Source organism: Rhyacophila brunnea, unplaced genomic scaffold, assembly GCF_057557595.1.
Source record: "Rhyacophila brunnea isolate RB1 unplaced genomic scaffold, BYU_Rbru_1.0 scaffold_8, whole genome shotgun sequence".
NCBI lineage: Eukaryota > Metazoa > Arthropoda > Insecta > Trichoptera > Rhyacophilidae > Rhyacophila > Rhyacophila brunnea.
The window spans coordinates 5,810,300-5,836,461 of record NW_028233350.1 but is presented as its reverse complement, the minus strand read 5'-3'; the positions used below and the strand labels follow the sequence as shown (position 1 = coordinate 5,836,461).

Genomic DNA, 26,162 nt, shown 5'->3' with positions numbered 1-26,162 from the left:
AAGACAAAACAGAACACGACAAAACAGAACATGACAAAACACTCCATAGTCCCAGTATTAGTCCATAATATCTGGTCTACTAGTTAATATAAAAAGGTCGTGTCAAAGTTGTTTGTGTCAATAAATTTGCTCTATGACTCGATCCGACTCATATTTCATCAGGGCTGTGGACATAAATCATACGTATTTATAATTTTAAATTTTTATTTATAATATATATTATTTAAGTTTTGTGCATCTAATGCCGGGTCCACACTGGCAACAAGTTAAGTTGCTGGCAACCTCGATAATTATGATGATTATCGTAAAATTTCTTAAACAATTATGGTAAGTATCGTAAAATTTAATGAGGTTGCCAGTGTGGAAATGGCTTAATATTCAATGTGGTTCACGTAGTGGCATGGACCTGGGGTTAAATAATTCAGGAAGTCAACACCCATGATAGAATTTTTTCCAGTTTTGGTTGCATTATATTCCAAAACTCTTCTGTAAAAATCGTTTCTGATTTTATAAATGGAAATTACTCGGTGTACATAGTAAACAAACCTATGAATAAAAAAAGACAAGAAGGAACATACTCATTCATCGCAGTAAAATCTGGAAATCAAATTCGCCATTTTGAAAAGCGACGATTTTGCGTAAACAAATATCACGTGGTCTGTACGTGTGCGGTAAACTTCGTATGTGTTTGTAATTTTGTGTATTTTATGTTTGTGATCACGCATTGTCGGCCATATTTGCCGACCTTTCTGATTGCCGTGATTTGTACACATCTTCCTTCCTGTCTTTTTTTATTCGTAGAAACAAACAGTATTTTTTATTAGTTATATGAAGTTGGCCTTGAATCAGCTGTAATAAAATAATACACAATTAAAAGATTTTGAAATAGAAAAAAACACATTTCCAAGCTTTCAGCCGTGCTCACTCATGAATGTCATTCGTCATTTAGATAAGTATATACACATTTTGATGTTATCTTGCAAAGTGCGAATGTAATGTTCACATCACAAACATCAAAATCACAAACGCTACGGCCTTGTCCACATGGCGCGTTTTGACCTTATAGAGCCATTCACATGCACTCGCTCCGTGAAGATTTTTTTTTATCCTGTCCCACTTATTGTTTGTGTCTGAGGAAGTATAATGACTGTAGATTTTATGTTGTTGTATTTCTGTATTCAGTGCATTTTTCACCTGTTATTTGATTCAGTTCAATATTAAAACGTTGGGTTGTGCGATGTTCCCTCAGTAACCTTTTTAATCTAATAATTTATACTATAGCTACAACAGAATTGTAGATGATATGTCGGTTCCTTGATAAGTTTAAGTATATGGTATACTATTTTTGTGACGATCACGAATTAATATTTAGTCAATTTGATTTCTTAAAATTATATTGCTATACCTATATTGTCGGGATTCCCATGTAAACAATCACCTTGCTGGAAGTTTGAATAAGGTGTTACTTAGAGCCATATTCTGTTTCTGGCAGAATTGTAATACCTAGTCTTTCTCCTCGATCATTTCTTTGTCCTAGACCAATTTATACTATTTCATTACTTTCACCATTACGAATCTTTGCATTGAACTTTCCTATAATAAAGTTATCTTCATTATGTTTCGCCGATTTTAGAATAAGATTTATATGTTCATAAAATTCTTTAATAACGTCTTCATCTATATCGGTAGTTTCCGTGTATACCTGTTTTATATTAACGTCACCAATCCACGATGTAACATCATTACTCTGTCAGAGTATGGACCAAACTATTGACCGATATTATCGATGACTATGATAGCCACTCCATATTGATGGTGGCTATTATCAATTCCCGAGTAATAAAAGGTACCATCGTCAGTTTTCATTCTGCCATTTCCTTTCCACTGTACTTCACTGATACCGAGGGTATCTAATTTTAGCATCATTCATTTCGAAAACGACCTTTTGCATTTTTTAACGTTTAAACATTGATCGCACATTCCAGTAATAAAATACTTAAACAGTACGTTTCCTCCAGCAGGTATTTAGAATACATTATTATTAATTGCAGAGATCAAGAAAAACAAAAGTGCTGATAATTTACTGAAGATAATCAGCATTAGAGAGACGACCCTTGGAGAGAATCACTCCGTAGTTGCCGCAACTCGACAACTTTGCTGCAGTTTATGACAGATAAGGTATAGTTGTTTCCTAATTAAATATTTTTAAATTCACCGGAAAAACCGGTGTAAGTCTAAAATCACAAATGTTCAGGAGAGCGAAAAAACTAATGTAGGTAGTAAACAACTTCTGGAAATATTTTTGAACATTTGGCACAGATATACCTATCTAAGCATCATACTATTTGCAAAAATATAGATTTTCTAGTTTGAAAATTATGACTACGTATTAACAAAATAACTAATGTCATGTATACCTAACAATTATTAATGAAAGATAGACAGATTTATTACTTTCGTTCTCAGATGAGACCGCAGTCACCAGAGATCTTTATAAAAATTTAAAATCAATATAATTATTAGGCTTGTATTACAAGCGCATTCGATAATTATGATTAGGTACCTATCTAAACTGATATTCATACAGTATCTGTATAAACAAGAGAAATTCCTTTGTCAGTACCTACCTTCTATTTTTTTTTAAAGTGTATCCTTGTATTATGTGCATCTAGTTTTATATTACCTTTCTATAATTAAACAAGTAGGGACACTTATTAGATTATAAAATTTCATATAAATTCTGACCATATTAATTATCGTTTGTATTTTTTAATCTCTATCGTTGATATGAATGTTATTGCAAATTATTATTAAATATAGATTGATTATATTCTACTGTCAACATAAATCATGAAACATCAGTAAATATATTTCTTAATTCAGCTCAGTTACGTTAATTAATATGAGGTTTTATGATTTTTATTATTTATTTAAAAGGTTGAAATAAATGTGTACCAACACTCTCAAATTTAAATAATCAAATTTATTTTGTTGGTGTGAATTTGAATTTTTTTATAAACTGAATAAAATAATAATTTGCATTCAAGTAGTATTTTCTTGAAATGTTATATTGTTATTTAATCGATTGCGTAGAGTTTTTTTTACAAATTTTCTTAAAGAAACACAGTTTACTATATCAGTTGTCCATTCATAACTATTTTTTTTTAATTTTTTTTGATAGTTTTAGTTTAGAGTTAATAAGTAATATGCACTGGTGAGGGTTAGTTACAACTTATACAAGGGTACCTAGTTACATGTATGGATTGAAGCAACGAGAATATAAATGTAAATAGAAAACAAGATAAAAAAGATATTATATTAAAGATTCGACAGAAGTTCTATGTACAACTTACGACATTCTGATATTTGGATATGAGATCCAGGATCTGGATTTTCCGCCTCTTGGCTGTCCAAAGATAGGAGATCTGAAGGACGTCCGCCGCCTTCCAGGTACCAAGACTAAGAGAGAAAAAACTCTTCTCTTTCGGCGCAAAAAAAATCAAATCCCCTCTCCACTCCGCGATATTATTCAACCAACACATTACTTATTACTCTTATTAGTGAAGATACTCACTGCCCGGCCAAATTTACAGTTAATTATGTTTACTTGGACATAACAATATAATTCTTTGCCTATTTTCCAACTATATAATAATATACTGCAAGGGTGTAATTAATAAATGTCACCCTTACATGGTAAATATATATGTGTAATGGTAAATATATATGTAAAATACATGGTAATAATGTCAAACATGTCCAACGTGAAGTTAATGAGGAATTTTCACTCATAGTGACTGTAATTTCTTAAATGTCCAAATCGGATTTTAATAGATTTGCTTTTGGCAGTCATCGAATTTCTTTTTGAACTTATTTATGAATAACAAAACCAATCTCGGCCATGATATCCTTCTCTGTTTTTTTTTTGCCAAGTTTACGAATTTGACTTATATCATCAAATTATTAGGTATATCTTATATCTTTTAAAATTATTATTACTATATCTAATATTATCAAATTTACTAAATGTTTGATCATTATAATGATATTCCAAGATTTTCTATTTAACAATGACATTGAGGCGTTACAAATCAAATTACAACATTTGTGTTTCACCATCACACCAAAATACTCAATTCCCCATTCACCGTGATAATTATTTGGTTTTCTTTTGGGCGCTATTTTTATCACTTTAAGACCATTTTAGGATATTTTGTATTAACAGGCAATGATACATATACAATTTTGTATCTTGTTAATAAAATAACAAGAAAAATTACAAAATTATTTACATTTTCGATACACAGAGATCATCTCTTTCAAATAGATTATTCCTCTACTGTAGCCTACTGTTCGACTGTAAGAGGAAACACGCCTCATTTTAGGCTTCGGAGATTCATATCTTCTCTCTTTTTCTACTCCTGAGTACACGCTGCATGCAACATACTTTGAGGCACACCCCACGAATGTCATCTGTATGAAGTTCAAAAAGTCACCGCTACCACGCATACAGTCCATTATATTCGTACTATTCTACAGCGCGTGAGCCACCTTCTCGTAGTATAGTAGTAAACAATATGATCGCCGTGCGAGTGTGGAAGCCCTGTCAGATTCAGATCACGAAAGAGCAAACATGAATATTAATGACGGTGATCATAATGAATTTATTTGACAGAGGTATCCTTCAAACAATTGGAATACTGTACATATGTACATTTTAAATTATTTGTCCTGCTCATTTCCATTTAAGGTTTTAAGCTATCTGTATTACATTGCGCACCTTTTTATGTTCCATCATCCAATTATTTTATATTTTTATTACGTATTATGTCCAGCATACACCTTTCCATATCACGCTGTGCTATTTTGAAACCCCAGTTGTCTCTAGATGTACTTTTTGTTTTTTTACAGAGAAATATAAAGAAGCGGAACCCTTATTTAAGAGAGCTCTGTCAATTCGCGAAACAGTCTTCGGAAAGGAATATACCGATATAGCAAAACAGCTTTACAATCTCACAATGGGCCAAACATATGTATGTACCTTTAATAATATACAACTATATAGAAATATACTCGTAGATGTAAGTAAGAAGAACTGACTAATGATTTTGATATGTGAAAATTGAAATTCTTGTAACATCATCATGAACTCCATAACCGAGGAAATAATAAAATATACCATCCTCTTAAGGGGGTACATGCTCGTCGTAGGTCAAAATTGAGTTTTTTTTTGTATTTTCAAACCATGATCCTGGACATTCCTTAAACGTTGTAGATAATCTATTTATATAATTTTGAAGCCTTATTATCCTTTATATTTATTTTAAATATTTGATGACTGCATAAAGTATTTTTATTACATAAAATAGTATTCTTTTAAACCTCTCGCTCAAATGTTTTAGAATATAGTCATATTTCGGTACATGAATGTGCAATGGTGTTAAGATTTTTTTACATTTATTAATTAATAAACGCATTTATAAAACCATTTGTATAATTAATGATGAGATAATTTTAGTAAAATATTTACGATAAAAAAATATATTGATAATCTCTGTGATCCCAAATTTTACAAGAATTAGGCATTTTATTATTCAAAAAATTGGCAAGATTAACACATTTGAAGATAATTCTACAGATACTAATTATAAGCTATGTTTTTGACCATTCAAGTGTGATAAATATTTTACGAATAATGATTGCTTTATAATAATTATTGACCTAAGAATAACGTAGTATTTTTTTGAAATACGCAATTACTTTTGTCATCCCCCAGTGGTTAACCTACAACATACGGCCGTAGCCATAAATTGACAAACTATAATTGAAGTAGGGAGTAAAATTATAATAACGCGCGTGTTTGAATATTTTAAATAATAATATAATAATTTATTAAATAATATACATAGAATAAAAAATATCAAATCACAAATACCAACAATGGATTTTTAGACATTCTCACATATAACTATTCACTATAAAAACAATATATGGCGAAGTCATAGTATTTAAATATTTAAAAAAATACCAATGCATCTAGCGTTTCGTGGTTCATAGGACTTCGAATTTTCGTGAAATATTTTTTTGCAACTCATGCAACAACTTGCACTCGTTCACTAGCCGTTGACGCAGGTCGAACTGTCATCAAAGAACTATATTTTTTTTTAGGTTTGGAGTGCGTTTTATCATTGAATCTAATATTTTGAAGTCTATGTGCAACTCCAACAGTTTTTCATCAAAGCATTTTGCTTCTGGCGTATATTTGGAAGATACGCTTTTATGCATTGCAACAAGTGACGAGTCTGTTTTATTCACAGAAGAGATAATAAATAGAAAATAGATAATTAATTAGAATTCTGATAGGCTATATTCAATACACTACATTTTGATGCAGGCTTTTGAATGTGTAAGTGTCCTATGAAAATGAAACACGCATTGTGCAAGTGCAATAGCGTGTGTAATACACTAATAATAAACAAGCGTCAATTCATAAGGTCGAGAGCAGTTATCAGTATTCGACGTATGACGTATTCTTGACACATGTTTAAGTTTATCCCGGCTTCTTACTTACTCAAGATCGGTTTGCCTGCTACTCCTTACCCGTTAGTTATTTCAGTTCCCAATATTTCTGAGTTTCCTGGTTGTATTCGTTTCAATTGTGCTAGTCTTGGCAATTTTTACAATTTGGTTCACATGTTTCGGTAATTTCATCTCCGCTTACCGAATATTTTGGACAAAGCCTTTTCGTCAATTCTTTTGCATATGATAGCAGAGAAGGTTTTGACCTATCGATCGCTAGAATAGTTATGTAGGTCATTAATGTATGATACTTTCTATTAATTCAAAAAAATATTATATAAATATATGTGTTCTAAGAAATATTAATTTGATCATACAAAAAATAGAGGCCTAGCTGTTATTTAAAAAAAATGACTTTTTTTAGAGAAATTTTATAAAATCACAGCATAAGAAAATAAAAAAAATGTAAAAATTCTACCGGATTGACACTGGTCGGCGGTTACTTTTATAAAACACTCGTTGAAACCATTGTTGTAAAACTGTTCTGAAATTTCTTCGTGACTATTAGGTACTAGAATATTTATTTCACGAGCTGGTCAACAAACAATACTACAGAAAAAGAGCTGGCCGCACAACGATATCTAAGAGTTAATTAATGATGACGTATACTTCGAGTTGTCCTATTTATGTAGATATTTTGTAGTTAGTTTATTAACAGTAGGTATATTTTATGAAGGTAAAAATATGTATTCATAAGACACGTGCACTCAACTTAACCAAGGAAGTTGGGGATACCTCCCCGGTCATCACTATAGATAGATAGATAGATAGATAGGTGACATGTAAATTGTATCGGAAAGCGATGACCGTATACTACATAATGCAGTGGCGAAGGGTGACTTTTGCAAAGAGATAGGCTGTGGAGATCTGATAAAGTCTTCGTAAGTATACTTGTCAGGTATACTTACGAGAAATAAGAAGATAATACGATTTTACTACTAATGAATTTTTTACAGCGACACACTAAATTAATGAAACTTCAAAAACTCACTGACGACATAAAATTAAGCGATCAGTTTAAATTAAGTACGTATTTTTTCAAAACTATACCTATTAATATTCGATTAAATACCGTAGAAATTATATTTATTATTATTTTTTTCAAATTATCTAATTATTAAATATTTAGTTTTAGACTATGCGATCGGAGAATCCCTTAGTTCACACAATTCGATAGACTGGGCGGGGCTACGTGACGTAAAGTCCATATGAAAAAAATTGAGAATTATTTGAGTCATAATCCGACCTTTATTTACGTCAAGGCAGACGGCGCGCTGTGATATATTATGTTTTGAAACCTTTGCAGATTGTTTTGTTATTATCTGTGTAATACATTCCTACACATACGGCATCTCTCGTTGGTCGTCTCGACGCGCAAGGCCTGTCACCATAGATATATTTTTCAAATGAACCCACCCCAATAATGTTACTGGGTTCGCGCTTGACACATAATTATAACGCAAAAAAAGACTGGCGAGCGACAGGGATTCTCGGAGGTGGGTGTGGTGTCCATATGCTCCATCTAAGGGACGGACATGGGCGATGAAGATATATTTGATGTCTTTTTAAACTACGTTCATTGTGTCAGAATGTTACATTCTCAATTTTGGTGAATTAGTAGTAAATTATATTTCCTATTATTATTATTCAACATTTGCCATGATATATTATGCATTTTATGATGGTTTAATTGTTTATATTTTTGTCTCAAAGTCCTTTATTTCTTATTTGATGTATTCAAATATGATACAATTAATATAATAAAAATGTTTTAAACTACTTTCAGGCTAAATATTACGAGATGGACGCCGAAATGAAATACATGTTGGCCTTATATTACGTCAGACAGGTACAAACAATTAATGTTCATTGATCTTAATTTCCCAAAATCTTTCTTTCCACTTCATATGTCATTGTTAGAGTTTCACCTAAACGTAACGTAAACACCGTTACTGTAGATGTTTTGGTCACTGTTCATTCGGGGTCTAGGATCATAAGGGTATAACTACAAAAATGGCTGTTTTGAGTTAAATATTGCATTGTCTTGCTAGAACGCAGTTCTATCATATGTACAAAGATTAAACTCGTACGTATAGCGGTTTGCCAGATATTACTCGGCGTATATACAAATCCACGTGGAATTTTAATGTCATATGGGTGAATATCCTCTTACACCTGTGTGACTCTGACATTAATGCCGATTAATCAAGGACACTTCGGCGTAAGCGGCGTTTCGCCTTTATGTCACTGACATAAAGTTTAGTTTATGGAAATTTCGTTATTTTTAGTTTGGCGTAAGTTGTCAATTTGACTTAAGTTAACACTTGTTATCGGTTCATATTTGCATATCAACATTGTTTTGGAGAGGTAATGATTGTGGAGATGTTTAAACAGAACCAACGTACAAGCATGCGAAGTAAGTAATTATTAATGTATATTTAAGTTATGTTATTTCGACTACTAACCGGTCAAATTGTTTTTAAATAAAATCTGATTAAATAATAATATACTTACTTACAGCATCATTATAAATCATGTTTTCGCAGATCGAAATACAGCATTGGAAGACGAAGAGCTGAATGTTTTGAACTCAAATCATGCACCAGATAATACACCGACTAATGATTATAATTTCAATGAGTATAAGTCTGATAAATAGTTAACCTTAATGAAATATCATAATGAATTGTTCATTTGTTCAGATATAGCTTTATCCACTAGCTTATTGTTTTAAAAATACGTTTTTTTTTTAGACATGCATATTATCATCTCAGGAGTTATTTCGTGGTTGCAGAGCTCAAGATAATATTTTCGAGAGTTTCTCCCTGACACGTTACCAGGATGGCCAGCAAAATAACTAATAATGCAGAATATTATGGAAATGCAGAATAATATGGAAAATAATGCAGAATATTCATTCATCATAAAAGACAGAATTGAACTCTATTAGGTATTATGTAATTTATATTTTATATTTTTTTAGAAAACCGGACTCAAAATATCTGCTTTTTGTATTTAAAATACTATTTCTTTTCTTAGACGTACACAACATCCCAGATTGTACCTGAGTCATTACCAGGACATTCGGAACAATTATTATTGTCAGTGGAAAATATATTAGAACCTACGCATGAACCACCATTATATGCTGAATTTAACCATGGTATATACTTTATATTATTATATTATGAAAACAGATAAAAGTGAGTTGATTTATCGACTTCCTGTAGAACAATCCTTTTACAGCATCTCAGGAATTACTACGTATTTGAATAGCTCAACCGGGTTTTTTGAAGAATTTAATGGATGCCCAAAAGAAAATACAATAAGAAATAATGTCGGTGATGTCCGATAATGTTCAATTCAGAAATAAGATTGCGTTCTTGATGAGTTGAATAGTAAACGAAAACGTATTGCTAAGCCCTAGGAGTGGAAAAGAAATAAACATATAACTAATAGACAAAACGGAAAGTCATATGTTTCAGTTACAGGTAAGCAAATTGAAGAGAGTTATTTAAAACCCAAAGACTGTTCTTAATGTTCCAGAAAGTGCAATGAGAATTTTACCGAAACAGTACGGCAGACAATGTTGAATTCATATTGGTCTTTAGGCGATATTGAAAAACAAAGACCGGATGGTGATACAAGATGTTCATTGTAAAACAGTCATTCCCAAAAATTCCGATAGATAATCAAATTTTCTTTGAATCCGGGCACTCGCAAATGAAATGAGATTCCGTTCATGCGAGAATCGAAAACCAAAGCATTTGGATTTAAATACCATCCATCCGCATGGTACTCTGCTGTTCAGATGGCACACAAAAAATACAATGTAACTGAGATGGATCAACAAGATTTTCTTGATTTTTCTGAATTACAAAAATGCATATTAAAGAATAAGAAGATTGATGCGGACGAAGAAAGTGTTATACGATTCATACGGGTTTGATACGGATGGAGAAATATGGATTTTATGAGCCATTCAAAATGCTCCAAGTCATACAAAGAGAAGCCAGAATAATTAACCATTCATCTTTTCGACTCCAGCCTAAATATAACGCAGCACTTTCCCTCAATGCGAAAAAGATATCAATGGGCATTATTCAGGAACAATATCACTATTTTTACAATTCTTTAAAGTTGTCAAATCTTGAAAATAATTAGGAAAACATGGATGAAGAAGATCCATAACAAAATTATGTATACAGTTAGATTTAGGAATAGAATTTGATGAAAGATATTTCGCCTATGTTTTGTATTATCTATAATTCGATCGTGTTTAGGAAAAAGGGCGTAACCCACACAGAACAAATTTTACAGGAGAGGCAAAAAACGTTTGTTTAATGATTTTTGTTTAATATTATTAAAAAAATAAGCATAAACATTGGGTGCATGATGATTGATGATTTGGTGTAATATCTTTTCGATCTACTAATAAATAAAGAAGTTATTACAGAAAATCATTAAAATTGAGGGTAAATGCTTTTTTCCTTAAATTGAAACTTAATAAAATATTAATTAAAACCAGATTTAGATAATAAATCGGCATTTGTGGCTTACTTCCCTTTTACAGAACGTGTATTTAGTTGTATCCAATGTTAATATTTAATAAAAGCACTTTTCAAATAAATCGAGGGTTACGCCCTTTTTCCTAAGCACAGTCAATATTGTATTAGGAACAAATATTTACCAGTAACCTTATATGAAAATATTTTGAGACAAAAGGGCGAATGTCTGCCATTAATTATATTTTATTTTTTTCCAATCTAACTAATGTCTAAAATGACGATATTGATGCTCTACATTAATCTTATGAATATGTAACAACAATTTTAATTTATTATTTTTGTAATTTTACAGTGTGAAATTGTTTTTTTTTTTAAATAAAAACTATTTTACCATTTATCTCAGTACAGTGTTTTTGTAGTTTCACCCTTATAATCCTAGAACCCCGCATTTTCGTCGAAGGTACGGCTATCACATGTATCGCGTTTTATTTAGAGCTCTACCTACTTGCAATTTGTGAGATTCTCGAAGTATATAAACTTCTTTATTTTATTTGTGGTTTTAGTTAATACAACACGTATGCAGATTAAATCCATTAAAATGCGGAGTGCTGTATGCGCAGCGCTCGAAATGGAAAGCGCATAGGTACATAATATGTATATATTTATATATGTTTGATATTATCAAAATAGCATAATATACCAGTGATTGTCAACTGGTCTGCGGAACACTGAAATCTTTAAACCTGAACAACTACTGTATTTAAATTAGTAATCAATGTATTTTAGAATAGATTTATTTATTTATTTAAGAAAACAAAACATTGTGGAGATAACAAACCTCAAATCAAGGGGTGCACAGCATGAGATTTACATTATAACATATATTATTCTCACAAGAGAGAAGAAGAGAATATATGATATAATAATACAATAGTAGTTTTTTTATGGCCACCATGCACATGGTGTCATTTCTGGTTACTGCCTCTTCTGCCGCTTCAATTTTCCGGTTCATGAAATTGCGCTTGTCCGACCGCACGGATCGTTTGACAACCCTGTTGACGTTACCCTGGTCCTGGTATTACCACAAAGGCGTTATACCCTCAACCGGCCCTGCCCTTAGACCAGGTTAAGAACCTTTGCTTAAGCTAGCTCAGCCTTAAGTAGGAGGGAGTAGTCAACTAAAGTTCTTTTCGACACTATTAAACACACCGTTACAATATTATTAAATTAATTGTCCAAAAAGAATCGCCACCTAGTAAAAGGTTGACGCCAGGATCTTTCAAATACTTTATCAACCTCCAATTTAATTTCATTTCGAAACTACGTGCACGAAATGTCTAAAACAGCTGTTCGAACGTCACTCGGTTCTTATACCGGATTATTTCCCCGTGAAAAAGATCGCAGAATTATTTCAAAATAAAACTCCTTGTTAACATAGTTTTAAATATTTATTAAATTATCTTTTTATAGATCAATTTATTATAGTTATCATTTATAAACAATTAACACTTTATTTCATTCTTAAATAATTATTGTAATTATTTTATAAACTTATTTAATTAATTTATAATATAAAAACTAATCGTAATTATTTTTATATTTATTTATATGTATAGCTGCACACTTATATATTAATGAGTCACCGACTACAAAGCTTGGGAAACCATGTTCCATTTATAGATGATTCGCGAAGTACTTATTACGCAGTACTTAATGACGTATCCGTTTATCTACGAATATTTTCTGTCGACGCGTTAAGGGGACGCTCTACAGAAATGCCCTTGAGAATATTTTTATATGTGGTCCGAAATAGCTGGTCTACTAGTAATATTAAAAAGTCGCCGCCAATACGTGCGTCAAAAGTAATGGTCAATAAATTAAATTTAAAACAAACAAACTCGCTTCTGCTTCAGCAGAGTATGGGGTGACCAAAAAATAATATCTCTTAATATACTTCAATGTTACTAAATTCAATATGTTAATCAGCTGTTTGGTGGATAATATTGCAACCAATATGGTGGATATTGTGACGTTTTTAAACGTAGAGTTTAGTTTAGTAGTTTAGAACCTTTTTTTTTTCGACCATGTCCGAACCTGATAGGATCATATGGGCCTCCACAGAGTGGAGGTTTGTATTGACAGATTTTGGGTCTGGCAAGTACACATATTGTTTTTCAATTTGTGTGTGTCAGGGTATGGACCTAATAGGTTGAGCAAGTGGCTGACATACATTTCTCGTAAAAAACAAAATCTGTCAAATCTGTTTAGAAACAGATTAATAACTTTTTAACCTGAAATTGTACGAGAACTAAAAATACGAAGAATTTTGAAACACATTATCTACCTACATTTTTATTTCATGTGCTATCCAAAAAACATTATTAATGAATAGTATTTATTTTGAATGTGTAAGACCTATTACATAATTATTAAAAAAATAGGTACTTATTGTTTAATTCTAATGCATATTTAAAAAAAAAAGTGGAATATAGTTTATTATAAAAAGAAAGTGACTTTTTATTACTTACCCTATTGGTTTAAATTTAGTCTTTTACAAACAAGTAACGCAACTTTACTTTTAGTTGGTAGGTACAATAATTATTGTATTTTGTTGGTAAGTAAAGCCAATGCAAGAAATAATTTATACTTATAAAAAATGATTATTAACGTGGTCACCCACAGATTCCTTTTTATTCAAAGCCAGCGGATCGCAGAGAACAAGACAAAAAAAAACTGCCGACGCCCGACAGTGTCGAATCACCCAGGGCTGTCGAAGACGTCTTATTTGTTTTTATGATAAATTGTTTTTAATTGTGTGCAATTTGGCGGAAAAATATAATATAATATACAGTTGCTTACCATTTGGTTATCCAATGAGCTGGGTTTTGTTTACTCTTCTGCCGACATCCTACAATTTTATTTTTTATCTTGCCCATCTCGCGTAAGGCTATCTGATATTATAAAAGTCACACAGTACAACAGTGTTTTAATCTAATATGTAATAAGGTTTAATTAAAAACTATAACGAAATTAACATTGTAATGATTTACAGATTTTCCGATGTTATATCAACTTAATAGCAATTTTAATGAGACAAGATACATATTACGATATATCCAAAATACACATCATCAGATAATATGTGAAATATTTTGATAAGCAAAAAAATAAGAACAATACAAAAATAACATAACATAATCAGCTAGTCTTTTCATAATTATTTTAGATGAATGTTGTATGCCATTTGACGCTTGGAAGTATGTAATTATTCCATCTGTACAGTAAGCTATTTTTAACTTTAAATTTGTAACTCTTTAAAACGTACCATTTATTAGATTGATATTATTTTGACAGCCCTGTATTCCGTCGGCCAGCATCAGGTGTTATGTTTACATACATGTTGTGTTTGAAGGTAATAATAATAATAATGATTATTCATTCGGCCGAGAATTGTAATTAATAATTATTGCGTTTCTTAAAATAAATCCCCGATGGTTAGAGGTTTTTGAGGTTAGACTGAATTAAAATGACATCCTTTCAACGCTGAGATTACTCTCTGAATGAACTATGAATGACCTTGTTGCTGTTCGGCCCACTCTTAATATCCACGTCACAATTTATGATGACGTCGCAGATATGACGCAACGTTATTTTCGCATGAAAATTCCCGATGAATTTTCATAAATACGAGATTTTATTCTATGTTTTTGCAGGTTCAGATGACTTTCCTCTAATGATGAAGTTCGACGACTGACTTTGAATAGAAAAACACGTCTTTTTATAGCCTTCAGATGGGGTCTCCCCGAAAATTGACGTCACAGGTGCAAAAATACCCCACTCTAAATTTATGTTTTCATCGATTATCTAAAGAATCGTTCATAATTTTGATTATGAAACTATGTCTACGCGTAAGTCATTGAAATATAGATTTTATTAACTTAAAGTACAGAAAAAGATAGGAAAAGCCCATACATGACTTTTCGGGGCGTGTTCACACGCGAAAAGTGGACCAATGAGGCCATTTTTCTACCTCCTCCATCAGACCAAGAGCCAGACTCTTAGATCAATTACAGAAAAGCAGTTTATTTCCCGGCTTTTTCGGAAAATTATGAGTATTTAATTAAATAAAACAAGCGGCCTGCAGGTATCTATAGGTGAAACAAGTTTCATAATCATCGCAAAAGTGCTTCTGGTACTTTTGACATAGATTAGATAAATATCTTTTGATTCATTTCTCAGGATTACAATAATGAAAAATGAAAAATTGTCGGTTTAAAATGATGCGTATTGTTAATACGTACGTCAAAATTGAGTCAAAATTTAACCTCGTCTTTTATTTTATACCCGTATATTCCGCACCGGTTCTACTCCGCCAGGGGGTAAGTACGATTCAAATTTATACAATTACATTTATGAGGCACTATAAAATCGAGATTAAGTTTTAGATCTAAGTAAGATTCCTACGAAAAGTATTGGTTTATAAGGTTTGAAATTTACCTGTTTAGGGTAACTTTTTAAAATTTGAAAATGATCTGTAGGGCCTAATTGACAGATCTTAGAAATAATTTTTATTTGTAAATTAGCAAAATAATAAGGTCCTCAGACTAACATTGTTAGATTTTCGATTCTCGAAATTCCTTTATCTACTTTTTATAAAAGTAGGTACTAAACTTGTACGTACTTTATTATAATTAATAACATTAATTTATTATTTAAATTTAGTGTGCACAGCTAATACTTACAATGGTCAATCATTAAATTTTAATTACAACGTTATTTGATATCATATTTCATTTATTTAAGATATTTTACAATGTTCAGCGGCAAATACATCGCAGTGAAATTTTAAATTCTTTCACGTAAACAAAACTCGATTTTATATAATTCAAAAAAATGGATTAGTTATGAATTGACATTTGTTAACATTTAGCATATGATATCACATAAGTCGTGTACATATTATTGTTTATTTTTAACCTTAATTATAGACATTTTAATTACTCACATTTGTCTTACAAGACCGTTTGGTCTACATGAAAAAAATCATCCATAGTTCACTCTGAGTGGCTGTAAGTCACTCAGACTGTACTACGGGACTTATTTCATGTTCATTATAGCTTCGTTTAGAGGTCGGCCGTGCAATTTTCATACAAAATTGATATTTACGTTCGGACTGAAAAGTTGTGACGTTACAAAATCATCGCAAGAAATGCCGGCTGAAGGCGTGCATTTCGTGGCCATGTCAAACGCCCCTACTTTAAAAAGACATAACTGTGAGTGTCCGATCTCGATTGTGCCACCCCTCACCTCCAAGACTCCACTACATGCAAAGCAATTAATGCAATTAGTAGAATTTTCTATAATAAAGTACACACTACAAATGGATGGATGCACATGAATTATTTTATTCGTACATAGTTATAGTCGACCCAGCATCGTGTCTCAAAAGAAAAAAAACTTTTATATAAAACAAGAATTGATTTTATATATTTAATTTTCTCGAGAATGGAAAGCTGCATAACGTGAGGCTGCCTTCGTCATCGGGGAGGAAGCGCAATTGGCCTCACCATCATAAGCCGCATTCTAACATCCTAAGGGAGAACTTCCCCATAATGCAATTAATAACTACTTAATCTTTAATTAGTAAACCTTATCATTTAATTATTTCGCCGTCTACTTTTATAAACGATAGTTCCCTTTTCGTTCTATCTTTCTTATAGAAAGATTTATTGATGCGGTACTCATTTCTTCATTTTTATTCTTTTAATTTTATACGCAGCCCCGAATACTCGTGAGAAGTGGAAGTAATTACACTCCCCCATGCCGTCACTTAGCAACACTTCCCTCATTTCGCAACTCCGAATACTAGTGAGATGTGGATGTAATTACACTCCCCCATGTCATCACTTAGCAACACTTTCCTCATTTTGCAGCTCCAAATACTAGTGAGAACTTAGCGTGGTATATGCTTCCCCAGGCCATCGTTAGTAATATTTTATTCATTCTGCAAGAACCGGAGGAAGAGACCGTCCCAAGCGTCTCCTTCCCGTCCGACCTGCACGTAGATATCTCCTCTTAGGGGGTGTCGTCTTGATGGGGGCGTCCCGTAGGACTGCGTCCAGCACATCTTGCCTCTCTCTAAGGGTCATTGGTTCTCTCCTAACCACATGTTCACTACTTTCTACGTTTTGCTTAGGGGGCGCTGTTTAGGTGGAGGAGCCCTCGGCTGCGACTACGACACCCAATAACTTTTATCTTATATAGTATGGTCTTAACACTACTATTAACACAATAGCATCGTATACCTAATATTGTTAATACTATCTAACCCATGGTTTCCCAAACTATGGGTCGCGACCCACCAGTGGGTCGCGAGCGAATATTGAGTGGGCCATCGCCACTGTATACATGAATTAAAAAAAAATAGGAAGTGATAAATTTGATATTTCATTCAGCTATTTATAATTCCTTAAAAATTGAAATAAACTTAAGTTACGGAAAATATTGTGATAAAATAATAATAATTTGAATTGCCAATGCACTACAGATGGCAGCACAGTCACAACAGATGAAAAAGTTTGATTCGTTGCGTTGGATTTGTAACCCATTTCAAGACGACTTACCAACTAGTATTTCAACAAAAGCAAGTGAACAACTCATTGATTTATCAGAAGATACGTCACTGAAAAATAGTTTCAATCGTAAACAGTTAACGAAATTCTGGATCTCAGTTGCTGATAATTATCCTTGCCTGTTCGATGAAGCTATGAAAGTCCTCCTCCTCTTTACTACCTCATATCTATGTGAGGTCGGATTTTCGGCTACGGTTAACATTAAAACTAAATACCGAAATAAATTGGATATATCAAACTCACTGCGATTAAAAGTAACTAAAGTTGAAGTTGATGCTAAAACTGTAATGAAGAAAAATAAAAAACAAATACATTCTTCCCATTGAAATAACTTTGTAAAAAAAAACCCTGCAGGTGTAGGTATTTATGTAATAATTTGTTGTGTTTCTTATTTCAACAGTCTTTCATTCATATTGATAACTTAAACTTATAAATAAATAATATAGATAATAATATAGATAATAATATAGATAAACTTAAACAAAACTTTACAAAAAATATATTTTTTATTTTAATTAGAACAAATAAGACAGCATTAAGTAGTTCCACGACTCGCCACGAGGGAATCTGAGCATTACCAATATGTATGCCCTCTTTTTTCTAAGACAGCTAAGAGGTGGGTCCAAAGATTGGAAATTTTTGTTAGATGGGTCGGAGCCCAGTCAACTTTGGGAACCACTGATCTAACCTTTTATTATAAACTGACCTATTAAAAGACTTACATATACTTGCTGAGGCAGTGATCCAGACAGTTGCCTGTCAGCAACGCTTCTTATTAGTCTCTTAGGTTAAATTTAATGAAGGCATTACATTAATGCAATTTGGAGACGACTCAGCATCCAAACTACACAATTTATTCAATTAATCAAGTATGTAGATCACCAAATTAAGTCTTTCGACTCAATCTCATATATAATCAAGTAGACTGCCAAATTATTGAACAAATACATCCCGTAAAACGGTATCTAGCGTATTTAAATACGTCATACTATCTCCTCTGCAATATTTATTCATATGATCAATTAAATGATCACCAATCGGTTTCGCACCGATTTCCCCTTTATGATAGGGCAATAGATTACGAGCGACAGAAATCACATCTAGTAATTGCCGCTTATATTTAATTACATGATACAACCTATTAATAGTATTAAAATTAATAATCATTTTATTTTAAATATAATATACACATCTTATTCTAAACTTATCCGATTTTATCTCCTCTTATGGTCATACTCTTCGAGGTATACCACGACGTTATCTTTATTTTTCCTAAGTCCTTCCTTCTTAATTTCCTTAGGGCCGACCTCCTATGGGTCAACCGCTAGCTCAAGAGCCAGACGCTCGATGAAACCCTCAGGTTCTAATTCCGACGCGGAATTCATTTTCTGTTCCCGTTCATTAACGTTATTAACAGCAACACTTTTAGAACTAACCTCCTGCGGGTCAGTTATTACTCTAGAATTTAAACACTTCAGGAAATAATTGAAGCTCAAATTCGATGCGGGCTTCGCTTTCTGTTTACGCGCGTCATCAACGTTATTACCAACGTTATTTAAATCATCACTAAATTTATTAATAGAGTTAGTGTTTATAATATTTAAATTAGCAAGAGCATAAGGATTAGTTAAATGATTAGTGGATGCGCAATGTCTATCACTAGATTCAGTGATACTACTGGCACCTACCTTTAATGAAGTCCTAGGCTCTGCAAGAGCGGTATTAACACAACTGCGACTATTGGAGGCACAGGTAACTGTCTTTCGAAGTTTACCTTGACAGACCTTCGACCTCTGCGTCGCTAACATACACGTTAGATAATTCAATTGAGAACTTATTCCCAATAAAACTTGTTTCACAGTTAATTCGGCTGCCGGTTGTTTAACTTGAGGTGTTAAATGGTGTAAGGGATTTATTTTATTTTTTATCTTTAGTGTAAACAAATTTCTTACTACAAGAGGCAATTTTCAAAGCAAATTTTGTACCTCGCAATTCTTTCCCTTTCACCTCACCACGAATAGAAGTTACTTTATTTTTGTACAGATGGTACATCAATCAACATCTCATTATCAATGTTTATATTTCGCACATCTACCGGATCATCGGTAGTTTTTACTACATTAATGTTATGATATTTTGCCGGTCAATTTCAATTTGCCGGTAGTCTCAATTTTACGATTGGCATCGGCATTAAATGCCTTTACTGGAAGAGTTTCTATTTTAACATTATCATTATTACTAAATTTTCTCGCCGGAAGAGCGTTCCCATCACTTAAAACTATTTTAAATGGCGCCTGCTCGGGAGTCCGTTTTGAAGCACTAGTAGCACCCGTAGTCATTTGAAGAAAGTCTGCTGAGCTTACACTAGTCTTCTCACCGGTGATAAGCTGGCGTTTGCCATCAAACAGACGTCGACGAGACACCGGGGCCGCTGGCCATCCTCACGTTCGGGGATTACCATTTCGTTGAGTACGCTGCTGGTTCGGAACATCTCTAATGTCATGGGGTCCCGAACAATAGTGGCATTTACGACTTCCACCAGATTGTCGGGCACTTCCCTGCTGCATGCCACCACGTCCTCCTCGGGCTCCATTAGCTGGACCACCACGTTGGTTCATATCGTTGCTTTCATATTCAGGCCTCTCCTGAGCAGTATTTCGTGCTCTTTCGAAACGCCCTTCTGGCCTTTGTTCGAAACGTGGCTTTTCATGCCACCTATTCTGCTCGACGACCCTTTTGTCACCACGATTACGATTGTAAGTCTTCTCATAGTCACCCAAGGTGCCATTGTTGACATCACGGGGGGCTCAGTTTGCTTCAATGGATGTAACATCGAAGTCTTTTTTAAAAGTTCGGGCAACGTACGCCAAGACCCTTGATCAATTCAAAATTGATCTATTTCTGTTAATAGATCGAAGAAAGTAGCAGCTAGTGTTTCAAAGGGATTTCTGCTAATTCGGCCTTCTTTACTAAGAAGTAATACGCTTCTTAATCTAACCTCTGTGGTCTCTCTTGCAAATCTATCCTTTGGCAACGTCTACGGGTAGAGTGATTCAAAATACGCCGCCAATGCCAGGCTAAACGACTGCCAACTACCTGAAGGACCAATATTTCTTCCCCAGGCCTTAACTTTGCCTGTCAATTGCCTCAAGGTCCTTTCGGTCCAATTTTCTCGCGGGTAATTTACCGCTTCAAAATAATCTTGACGTGTTTCAAGAAAACATCGCCACATTGCCTTAGGTTACCATCATATGTGGAATAAAGTTCCGGCTTGGAATTACAATGCCTATCCATTTTTGAATCTGGAATCGCCGTTGGGCGTATTATATGCAAGGCACTTATGTCCGTACGAAGACTATCTTCTTGAAAAACTTGTGCGTTTTGGAAACCTTCTTCAATAATAAAGTCTTCTTCTACACTTGGACCAGGAATAGGGTTCGGCATTATTTCTTCAAATTCTTCGGTTCCTCGAAGTTGGAAGTAGCGGACACCTGATCGTAAATTCATAAAAAAAATTCCAGCCTCCGATAAGTTTTTGTCCGGACTCACTATCTCAAACCGTTCGGCTACAATCGCTATTTGGGCCAGTCGTCAAGCGGTGTGATTTAACGACTTCTAACTATATATTAGTTAAAGATCGTCCGATCTTCGCCGCGCAAACTGGACATGCTTATAGATCAAGTCACAAGTGTCCTGCGGTATACGGCGTCACGGTTATCATAATAATCATATTATCGGTATTGAAAAAAATTATAAAAGTCATAAAAAATTATTTTAGAAAAAAAAAATTCTTTTTATCGACAGTAGGTACCTCCAGGTATACGATCCAAATCTACATCTATGATCGATGGCGATGGCCACATGATAAATCCAGGGTTCCGGTCTAGCTTAGTCAATGTTCAATTCGAACCCTGGTATCATAATTTTTAATGTAATTTTGTATTTTCTTCGGTGTTTTGTCAAATGTTCGGTAAGGTGATTCAAGAAGTAAAATGAAAACTCTCGAGAAGTAGTACTGTACCACTTTATTCAGGTATAGTTCACACTTAACTTATTTTTATTACAGGTATTTAAATTTATACTAACTTATAGTAAAGTTTTAACTCTAGACCGTCACATGATACCAGTTTCCATCTGTAGAAGAGTTTCTGGACCCGACTTGGGGCCGACCAGCCGTTGACCACCATGCAGAAATGACACCAGGAAACTCTTCCGAATCAGCCGTAAAGTCTGCGGCAGGCGACCACCGACTCCCGGAGCCATTCGTGGTCCCAGTAGAGCAAAAGAGTTTGACGCAGAATGCGTCAAGAAGATTTGGAAGAATCATTTCTGCGGAGTCCTTTGCCCCCCTTTTTTTGCATCCCTCTGACATATCTGCGGAAGCTTTACTTTTGGACATTACCCGAGCGACCGACATTTCCAATTGCCCGCCCACACACACCGAGATAAAATCTGGGCAATACATTATTTCGTTGGCTTAACTACCCTTTTTTATGACTCGAAAAGGTCCCTGTTTTTGTTGTTTTCTTAAAACACGCCAAACCTTTCTTAAACCAACTCTTGATGCATCCGAAACTTCTGTCAAGACACTACTTTCACTACAGATTTCGTTTTTATTTTTTACGTATGTATATATGACACCCCGGAAGTCCCGGTAGGGAGGGGAGTCGGGGCCACACAGCCCGATCCGATCTCCGCGCTCGACTCTCCCGTCAACCGGGCGTCGATGACGCCCTGATTAGCGTGTGGGGCGCCAAACTTGACACCCCGGAAGTCCCGGTAGGGAGGGGAGTCGGGGCCGCACAGCCCGATCCGATCTCCGCGCTCAGCTCACCGGTCAACCGGACGTCGGTGACGCCCTTGGTTAGCGTGCTGTCGGTCGGTACGAGTGGGTCACACGACCAGCTTCCACCCTTCGACTATCTCAGTGATCGAAATTGTTTAGGGCGGTCAATTAAAGCTGGGTTTCGGTGTTTCGGTAGAGCACGTTTAGTGTAAGGTTAGGTTAGGTTAGGTAAAGATGCAGGATTGACAGTTGATTATGTTGGATCTTCCCAATGAAACACACGTGGTTCGTAGCACAGAGTTTTATATTTAACAGTTAGGTTCACAACAAAAAAACATACACCACACAATATCAATACACATTAACACAATTATGAAGTTTTACGCGGTTTATAAATTTTGAACAGCCCTAAATTTATTAAAGATGGGCGCCGTAGGCTGTCAATTAAAATCTAAGGTTCAACGGGACACACAGTCCGTCGTGTTTCGGAGACTCCGGCTAACTGTCTCGCCAGCCTGGAAACCTACCGCGTGCCGCGGCCAGGTCTCCTTTTTTGGCTTTATCGCTGTCCCTTTCAATCTACCCCTGGACGTCCACCCCTCTCTATCATTCTTGCCCGCAGCAGAACGCTCGGGTCTTTACTTGGGTTTTACCTAAAAGGTCGTCCAAGTCACCTTTTTGGCAGGTAGATGAAAGTTACAGCGATTTCGAAGAATTGAAACCAAAAGAAACAACATTTATAGTTAATTAATAAAGAGCATTGCATTCATACAGCGGCGATAAAAGGACTTTGACTTGGCGGAATATAGCATCCATATCTTCGCTCGTACTTTACCCTTAAGAGGTCCTCCATTCACGTATAAACGTGGAGGTATCATATATATATATATATTATACAACTTTCTTCGTTTGGGCATTAATATTATGATTAATTAAACGGGACATTATAACGATCAACACGGATAACAATCACTATATATACACACTGTAGACGATTGCAAAGAATGAGTTTATAGAATGTTTATTACCAGGGACTCTTATTAACAATAGAAACTCCTCCCTTTCCTCTCCTGCACTGCACGCCTAACCAATGGGTGAGAATGTAATGATTGCAGGCGGTTCTAAATAGAGTTTTATTACAGGCCTTAATGCATTACACACAAATAATATCAAAACAGATGCAAAGCAATTTTAGTGTACAACAGTGACTCTGTAGAGTGTTTTACCTATAAATACCTACTATGAAACGCAAGTTTGAACTTGCAAAAGATTAGATTTTATATGAGAAATTATCGCGAAAAGTGTCGTGGAAACGACCTCCTTCACTGTTTTGAAAACACGGATTCTTCGCGAGAAACGTCGTGGCGACAACCTTCTAGACTGGTCCGAAAACACGGAATCTACGGCGTAAAACTTTAGTAGGTATCTACGCATGAAGGTTAAGCAGACCCGTGTCAACGCCTATCAACACAAAATTTTAAAAGTAAAACGGTTATGATCTGCAAGTTCGGTACAGAGAGACACGTAGTCAGCTCCCCAAACTGCACAAAAGACTACGGCCTCAATCCAAGTTTCACGACTCCATTTTATCAAGTAAGATGATTTGGGCGCAAAAATGATGCATCCCCCTGATTGGACGATTAGTTAAGCGTCTATAAAGAAATCTTGTTTAGCAATTTTATGCTAGTTGTGGGCATGCCCCGACGTGGGAATTAATTCATCACCCTAGATATGGTACCTTGCTCGTGTACCGCGTAATTAGCCTAATAACAATAGTACAAAGTCGCGCGGGGTTTATTTTCCATAACGTCTCTGCGCATTTCGGCTTGTGATTCCTTTAAATTTCTCCTCCGCGCATCTTTAGCTGGTGATTCCTGGAATTTTATTCCCCAATCTTCCGCATACATGCTCACATTAGGGGCTCAGCAGGGGTTTAACATGTTGGAATAGAATAGAAGAATAGGAATGAGAATGTAATGATTGCAGGCGGTTCTAAATAGAGTTTTGTTACAGGCCTTAATGCATACACACAAATAATACCAAAACAGATGCGAAGCAATTTTAGCGTACAACAGTGACTCTGTAAAGTGCGTGGACTATACGTTGGAATGCAGCTGAGCTTCGTGATAGGTGCCACTTTTGACATGTGCAAGATATCAGGTATAAAACTTACAGGTCGAAACTCCGGAGACGCTTGCATCGCATGTTCAATTCTCGTTTGATTTCTTTCCACCCTTACGAACGAACGAAAAGTTATCCAGTCACAGTTTATAAAGATCAAATACGCTTTTTTCGAGTGGAGCTTAATTAAAATTAAGTATTTAATTAATTAATATAAATAATATCTAATTCTTATAGTAATATCTAACTAATATCATAGTAATATTATAGTAATATCTATTTAATTAATATCTAACTACCTTACGCGGAGTTAACTGATTTTATTTTTAACATTTTATTATTAATTATGAATTAGGTAGTATTAATAATTAAAAGTGAATAGATTTCAGTCAGTATCTTTCATACAAACGAACACCTACTTGCGGCTATTTTTCATGCCTCATACTACGTTTATTTATTTACTTTAAAACTAACATTAATTAGTTACGCATAGTGCAAATACGAAATTATTGTTAACGGGTTTCGATTACCGGCGACTACTTTACATGACCAATTCTCTTGTTACAAGTAACTAGTAATTAATGCATACAATTTATTCATAATAAGTTTCAAAAGGTTTCATATAGTACTGCTTACCTATTTAATTACATTCTTTTCCTTCTTAATAGTGCAGGATCCCATAGACTTTTCGTATACGTAATATGCGGAACGCATTCTGACAATTGGAATAGGTTTAAGGGGTCACAAAGATATATAAAGTCGATGTTGCCAGGTGATATTAGTGGTCAATTTTTTTTTATTGAGGTCTTAATTTTTTTTCTTATAACCCACCAAAAATTGTTCTGAGTTCTTCAATAAAACCAAGACCGAATCAGGAATTGATTGAAAATGCAATAATTGTACCATGCCATCGGCATGGTCGTAAAACGGGTCGTCCCGTTTGAAAAAATAAAAATAGCGGGTAGTGCAATGTGTTAAAAATTATCGATTCTCAAAATCCTCCTTGGCTTAAATTATTCTATTTAGTAGCATTTTTGTATAGAATCACCCAAATTGGTTTCTTTACTATATCTATGCATATGACATTAGTTTTAGTATTATGGTTAATCCAGAAACAGTGTAGGTTGCATAATAATATATAGGTAAGTGAATAAATTAAATAACGATAACTACTAACCACACTAAGTACACATTATTTATTAAAATAAAGAAACAACAAGTCAAGTGTTCAAACTGCTTTAGGTATCATGATCACAGTTTTTACAAACACTACTTACACATTTGCACAATGATATACATGTCAAAGCCGATTTCTTATAACTACGTGATAATGTACGGCAGTTAGAATTACATTTACATGGGTTAACTAAATAATTTGGTAGAGGTACATTCGTCATTAATTGTCTTGGATACGAATTATTTTCTCGCAACTCATAGTCAAGTTGTAGGAAATCAATAGGCTCAAATAGTGGATCAGATGATCTTTTCCATAAATAAACTTATGCTTAAGCCTTTTTATCCAAGACAAATGACGAA

At 34.1% G+C, this 26,162-nt stretch overlaps 1 long non-coding RNA gene across 2 annotated transcripts in view; it reads left to right on the top strand.

Moving 5' to 3' along the window:
- LOC147063848 (uncharacterized) overlaps window positions 1-8,429 on the top strand; it is a 32,856-nt gene extending 24,427 nt beyond the window's left edge. For both annotated transcript variants that reach the window (XR_015071997.1, XR_015071996.1), the window contains exons 2-4: window positions 2,052-2,178; window positions 4,912-5,033; window positions 8,366-8,429. This is a non-coding gene — a long non-coding RNA (uncharacterized LOC147063848). The remainder of the gene's footprint in view (window positions 1-2,051; window positions 2,179-4,911; window positions 5,034-8,365) is intronic.
- Window positions 8,430-26,162: the final 17,733 nt, after the last annotated feature.